We start from the raw sequence: 7,752 nt of genomic DNA on the forward strand, positions 1-7,752 counted from the left end.
AAGCTTAGTGGATGGCATGGATCCATATGTTGTTCCTAAAAAGAACTGGACCACAAGCCTGGCTGATTGTCCTACAATAACATATCCAGATATTGTGAACGACCTGCTATTTACAAAGAGTACCTACACCCACGAAGAACTCATGAATGTCAAGAGTCTGGAGGCCTACAGTCAGTTTGTGTGTGGATGGGTTAAAGAAATATTGTGGCTTAAAGCCTCTAATGGGAACATCCTTGTTCATTGCAAGGTAAGATAACTTGAGAAAATATTTCATTCTCCTGTACTATGCACTCATTTGAAATGGACCCTGTCCAATAAAGCAGGAGTTAGTTATTGTCCAAACTTAAACAAACCTCGCTTTCATTGTTCATTTTGATATAACTTGCTTTAATTATTAACAAGGAGTGTGCAATTCATTTGACAGTTTAGATGCCTACTTTAAATGCTATGCAATTATAATTTCTTTTCTTACTTTTTGTTTTCTTCCATGTACGCCACTCACAAAGAATGAATGAAACAGCCCTCCACCCCTGGATAATTTCAAAAAAGGATGGGCAAATATTAGTTAGACATTACAATTGTATGGCAGGCCTTGGTGAGTCATGTACTCATGTTGCAGCTCTCCTCTTTGCCATGGAGGCAACAGTAAAAATCAGGGATTTGAAGACATGCACAGAGAAGAAGGCACGTAGCCAGGTAGGTGGTTTTCGTGTCTGAACCCCCCCCCCCGAAACCCCACGGCCCATCTGAAATGGCACCAATAATTATTCAGTTATCGTTTTGATTATTTGTCACCGCCCCCTAGCCTACTCATACACTGCATCTATCGTGACTGACAGGCGTTAAACCTGTCAGTTAATTTGTTTCCAAACATGATGTATCTTATTGGTCTGTTTCGTAAAACAAATAAAATCACACGCTTTTGATTGGCTCAGGGGTCTGACGAGTCAGCTAAGCAACCTGCCACAGAAATGTGATCTCCAACCTCTGCTCCTTACTGCCATCTAAGGTCAGCATGCTGAACGACAGCTCAGCTCAAGCGCTCTCCAACCTGTATCCTGATGAAGTGTCACCGCATCTGGAAGTTGTAAAGTCAGAAATTGACACCTGGCGGGATAAATGGAAAGATGCAATTTATGTTCCACAAAATGCCATTGAGGCATTAAATGCCTGTAACAGTGAGTTGTTTCCAAGCATCTTCAAGCTTCTCCGCGTTTTGACCACGCTTCCTGTCACCAGTGCCCATGTCGAGAGAAGTTTTTCCCGTCTGGGGAGGATCAAGGACAAAATGCGCAGTACAATGACGGAAAGACGGCTTAATGGACTGACATTGCTCTCGGAGCACAGAGACATTGTGGTGACGCCGGAAGAGGTACTGGACATCTTTTGCAGACAAAAAAGACGATTGGACCTGCTTTTATAAGGTAAGACCCACTTTTATTTATTAATGCATTGATGATTATCTATGGGCCATTAATACGTTGACATTTACCGTACGGTTGGGTATTAGGCTATAGTATACAGTGTGGGAATTTTATTTACCGGTAGCTTTCGGCAGTGTTGCCCGACCCCCCCCCCCAAAATATGTTTCTGGCTACGGGCCTGCAGTGAAGAAGGCATACCGGATGTGTCCTCCGTTTTTGGAAAAGGTACCCTACAGTACGGTGTCTGAAATAGACTTCACTGCCCCTAAATCTGCGAACAGAAACTTGGACCTTACAATTGATCAAAGGGAAGTGAGGCAAAGAAATACCCAGCCATCTTCCACTACTGCAGTACCTCCTCCAACACACGATGAAATTACAAAGTTTTACAACAGTCTCGGTGGAAACACACTTTTCCACTTTTTCTGTTATTCTTTCACTGACTGAGCCATATTCAGATAGCTACATCCCAGTGTCATTGAATAGGCAGATGCCAAAGGTTTTATCAGAACTAAATGATGAAGAAACACATGCCATGACATACCAACGATTAATTGATCATTGTGGAAAGATTGACCTGAGTGTAACTGATGAGCAAATTAAATGTGTTGAGGAGCTAACTCGGGAACAGGCCAAATCTAAGCTTTGGCTACAATTCAAGGCAGGACGTATCTCCTCATCAACATTAAAATCTTGCTGTAGGACAGATATCAAGATTTATTATTTGTTACGTGCCCTTCTTAAAGCCTCATCAAGAGAATTTGTTACCCTTGTGGCAGGAATGAGGAAAAACACATGAGACCAAGGCGAGTTTGATGTTTATTCCTCAACTCCAAAAACCAACTGCAGCAGGAACAACCCTGCCCCGGCGAGCCCGGGAACGTAAACCACGCCCCCAACCCACAGTCCTGCTGGGTGAGAGGCATAGCCCCTAGTGTCCGCCACACATCCCCCCCCCCCGAACACCCAGAAGGGACTCCTGGAAAGAAACTTAGTGTCTCACTGGAGGCTTAAGCAGCCTGCCATAATGGCTGCGCCGTCCCTCAGCCGAAACAGTGGGTGAAACACAGTCCAAAGCCGGCTGAGAAGCAGAACGCTGAACCCGTGAAGACACTGCCGGGGTCCTGGAAGGAGGACGACGCCGACGGGGAACCTGGGCCGGAAACACAACTTCGCCTGCCACCCTGTGCGCCGGTTTAAGCCTATCAAGCGTGACACGCTCCCTACGCCCACCCATATCCAGCACAAAACCCTTAGGACCCGTCTCAAGAACACGAAATGGGCCATCGTATGGGGGTTGGAGGGGCGAGCGGTGAGCATCATGCCGTACAAAAACAAAACGAGCCGACATGAGCTCCGCAGGCACGAACGACCGCGGAAAACAGTGGTGAACGGGGCCTGGAACCCGAGTGCTGTCGGACAAAAAAGGATAAACGGCCGGACGGGGTCGAGGAGCGGAACTCCCAGGCTAAAATTCCCCAGGGACGCGGAGCGGCTGACCGAGCACCAGCTCAGCGGGTGACGCGTCGAGGTCCTCCTTAGGAGCCGAACGCAACCCGAGCATAACCTAAGGTAAACGATCCACCCAGTTACCATCCGAGAGCGCAGCGCTGCCTTGAGCGACCGGTGAAACGTTCACACAAGCCGTTAGCCTGAGGGTGATACGCGGTAGTGCGGTGTACCTGCACACCCAAGGATCGCGCAAGTGCCGACCAGAGCTCTGACACGAACTGGGGGCCCCTGTCTGAGGTGATATCTGACGGAGTGCCGAAACGGGCGACCCAGGAGGAAAGAAAAGCGCGTGCAACATCCGAGGATGTTGTGGAAGACAGAGGGACAGCCTCTGGCCACCTGGTGGTCCGATCTACCATTGTGAGCAGGTGCGTAAAACCCTGGGAAGAAGGTAGAGGGCCCACCAGGTCCACATGCACGTGGTCGAAACGTCTGGCCGGGATCGGAAACGGTTCGAGGGGCGATTTAGTGTGCTGGTGGACCTTAGCGCGCTGGTACGCTACACATGCAGCTGCCCACCCCTTGACGTCCTTAAGGAGGCCAGGCCAGACGAACTTGGAACCGACCGACTTCACAGACGCCCGAACTTCAGGGTGCGAGAGGGAGTGAATCGAATCGAAAACTCGACGGCGCCAGGCCACTGGAACAACGGGGCGGGGACGGCCGGTGGAGACATCGCAGAGGAGGGCAGGACTGCCTTCCTGCATCACAGCGTCCACTAGCTTGAGACCGGTACGCGTTGACCTAAGGGAAAGGACGTCCGGGTCGCTGGGCTGGTCGGCAGCCATAGCGGAGAAATCCACACCGAGGTGCACAGGACACACAAGCACACGCGACAGACAATCAGCAACAGGGTTGGACTTCCCGGCCACATGCTGAATGTCCGTTGTGAACTCGGAGATCGCCGCTAGGTGGCGCTGTTGACGAGTAGACCACGGCTCAGTCACCTTGGACATGGCAAAAGTCAGCGGCTTATGATCCACATAAGCCGTGAATGGGCGACCCTCCAGCGGGAAGCGGAAATGCCGGGTTGCAAGGTGCAGTGCCAGCAACTCCCGGTCAAAAACGCTGTACTTGCGCTCGCTATCCCGCAGTTTGCGGCTAAAAAATGCGAGTGGCTGCCACGCATTCGCCACACGCTGTTCAACCACAGCCCCCACGGCTATGTCAGACGCATCGGTTGTTAAAGCTATGGACGCCGTGGGTGTGGGATGGGCGAGGAGGGCAGCGTTAGCCAGGGCGCACTTAGCTCCGTCAAAGGCCTGGACCTGTTCGGGAGTCCAGTCGACAGGGTCGTTAGCCTTCTTAAGCCGCAGGGCTTCGTAAAGTGGCTGAAGGAGGTGGGCAGCACGAGGGAGGAAACGGTTATAGAAATTCACCATTCCCAAGAATTCCTGCAATGCCTTAACAGAGACCGGGCGGGGAAATTCCGCCACCGCTTGCACCTTAGAAGGCAACGGGACCGCGCCTTGCGGCGAAATGCGGTGACCCAAGAAGTCAATCACCGGCAGTCCAAACTGACACTTGGCCGGGTTGACTATCAGGCCGTGTTCGTCCAGATGACGGAAAACCTGTTTCAGGTGCGCCAGGTGCTCGTCAGCTGACGGACCGGCCAGTAATATATCGTCGAGATAAACGAACACGAAATCAAGGTCACGCAACACCGAGTCCATCAGCCTCTGAAAGGTTTGCGCTGCCCCGTTCAAGCCAAAAGGCATGCGCATGAACTCAAAAAGCCCAAACGGGGTGATCACTGCGGTCTTGGGCACGTCCTCTGCGCGCACGGGAACCTGATGATAGCCGCGCACCAGGTCCACCTTAGAGAAAATAGTGGTACCCGCCAGGCGTATGGAAAAGTCCTGTATGTGTGGGATGGGATAGCGGTCATTGGCGGTGACGTTGTTCAGGCGGCGAAAATCGCCGCAAGGCCGCCACGACCCATCCGCCTTGGGCACCATGTGAAGCGGCGAGGCCCACGGGCTGTTGGAACGCCTCACTATACCCAGACGCTCCATGATGGCGAACTCCTCCTTAGCTATAGCCAATTTTCCCGCGTCGAGGCGCCGCGCGCGCGCAAAAACTGGCGGTCCCAGAGCGGGAATGAAATGTTCTACCCCGTGTTTAGTAACCGCGGTGGAAAAGGCAGGCGTAGTCACCGATGGAAAATCCGCCAGCAAGCGCTGAAAAACATCCCCTAATGCTAAAAAGTTAGCGTGTGTTAACGGCCCGGCTCCCCCCGTCTCGCACGGAACAGTGGCGAAAGACAGCATCAATTAAACGGCAGTTTGCAACATCAGCCAGCAGACCATTAGCACACAGAACATCCGCGCCGATAATAGGAACAGTAATGGCGGCCACTACAAAGTCCCACTCAAAATGGCGCCCGTGGAAACAAACAGTCACCAACCTTGTGCCAAACGTCGCAATGGACGAACCGTTAGCTGCACTTAACTGTGGGCCGCCGCCTTCGGCCGACCTGTCTGTCTTAGCAGGAGGGAGTAGGCTCTTTTGCGAGCCTGAGTCCACCAGAAACCGTCTTCCTGACATCGTGTCCTTAATGAAGAGCAGCTCACTACGTCCGCCAGCGCCCACAGCTGCTACTGAGCGCTGGCCCGGGAGTTTCCCGCCGTCTCAAACGTGCACGCTGGTGGAAGAAACAGAGGCCTCTCCCGCGCCGTCTCCGGGCAGTCACTTCAGCCACCACTGCCGGGTCCGCGTCCTCCGACGTCGGCTGCAGAGGCTCCGATGCCACACTCTGCACAGAGAACCGTCTGGTAGCCAGCAGCACCCGATCGGCCTCCTCAGCCAAACCTCGGCAGTCACCAGCGGCCAGACACGGGGAGTTAGCCAAAGCCGCGCGCACAGGAGACGGAAGCTGGCGCAGGAAAACGTGCGGGAAAAGGAACCCGCCTTCGTCTGAGCCTAGCAGCGACAGCATATTGTCCATGAGATCCACAGCCGTCCCGCCGCCCAAACCGGATAGGGAAAGGATTCTATCTGCCCTCTCTGCGGTAGATAGGCTGTACCTCCGGAGCAGAAGATGTTTGAGGGCGACGTATTTATCTTGTTGCGGGGGGGGGGCGCAACAGCTGCATGGCCCGGCGTGTGGACTGCTGGTCCAGCGCAGCGACCACCAAATAGTATCTGGAGTTGTCCGTGGAGATTCCACGCAGGTGGAACAGCGCCTCGACATGCTGGGACCACGAGGCCGGGTCGCTCTGCCAGAACTCTGGGAGTTTCACAGCCGCGGCGAGAACGGCCGGCTGAGAGAGTTGGGGCGGCGTGGCCGAAGTGGATTCACACTCCTCTTCTGCTCCAAACATGTTCAATTCGGGGTCACCAATGTGGCAGGAATGAGGAAAAACACATGAGACCAAGGCGAGTTTGATGTTTATTCCTCAACTCCAAAAACCAACTGCAGCAGGAACAACCCTGCCCCGGCGAGCCCGGGAACGTAAACCACGCCCCCAGCTCACAGTCCTGCTGGGTGAGAGGCATAGCCCCTAGTGTCCGCCACACCCTCACTTATATAGTTTCGCTACTGAGCCAACAAGCTGGGGATGCACCCATGAAAAAGTGGCACTTGATGCATATAAAGATATAATGGCTATGAAACATACACATTTTCAAGTAAAGGAATGTGGCTTTGTGATTTCAAAGGATCTACCCTTCATGGGTGTATCCCCAGATGGAATCACATATTATTGTTGTTGTGGGATTGGTTCATTAGAAATAAAGTGCCCTTTTTGCATCCATGACTCAAGCATTGAAGCTGGCCTAAAAAAAGATAAAAACTTTTGCGTTGTTGAGTGTAGTGGCGGTATGCAATTATCAAGATCGCATGCATATTATTACCAGGTACAGAGCCAGCTCAATCTGTATAAAGAAGCCATCTTTGGAGAAGTTGTCTTGTGGACAGAGAAAGATGTATTTATTGAAAGAATCCTGCCTGATAAAGAGATGAGGAAAACTACTGTTGCTGACGCATCTTCATTTTTTAAGAACTGCCTACTACCAGAACTTGTAGCTAAGTACTTTACAAGGAAAGTTTGAAACCCAATTTATTCTGTAAGAACTATGCTATTGCAAGTATTTGATAAGGCACAAGCAACCAAAGCGATTTTATCAATTGTTGTTGCACCATTAAATCTTTTGTATTTAAATAGTCTGTTGGAAGGGTAGACTGCAGAATTCTGTATTTTCTATGTACAAGTCCAACCACTCTCTCAATGTGAATCCTTCCAGATGCAGTTTTTCTGGTACTCTCCACATCATGTGCAAGTTGTTTCTTCCCTCTAGTGAATGCTGGGATTTTAACTTCTCCATAATAAAGGGCAGCACTTTCTCCAATATTAACTCCCCTATCTGCAAGAATGACATCACCTGGCAGTAGATTATCCAGCAGTCCACAATTTTCAGCGATGAATATAACACTGGCTCTTCCACCCCATGCGTTAGGGATGAATGTTATAACTAGGGTTGGGTGTCGTTCGAAAATGTTCGATACCGATACCAAAACCAATACCTCTAATTCGACGCGATACCTAAACAATACTTTTTTTCAATACTATATATTGTAACGTGCATGGATAAGAAGACACGCTGGCCGTTGGCTGGCGGGTCTGACCCTTTAGTCTAGCGGTTAGCGATGTCTCCTGCGGTGCGCGCGATACGGGTTCGCTTCCCGGCCGCGGCAGTTCCTGTGTTTGCGTTGTCCCCCGAATTCGCTACAATACTACGAAAACCTTATAGGAGTATCAGCAAACTACTTTTCTATAACAGCGAACACCACAATTTATTGACATGCTGTGGGATT

Source organism: Lampris incognitus, chromosome 9, assembly GCF_029633865.1.
Source record: "Lampris incognitus isolate fLamInc1 chromosome 9, fLamInc1.hap2, whole genome shotgun sequence".
Taxonomy (NCBI): Eukaryota; Metazoa; Chordata; class Actinopteri; order Lampriformes; family Lampridae; genus Lampris; species Lampris incognitus.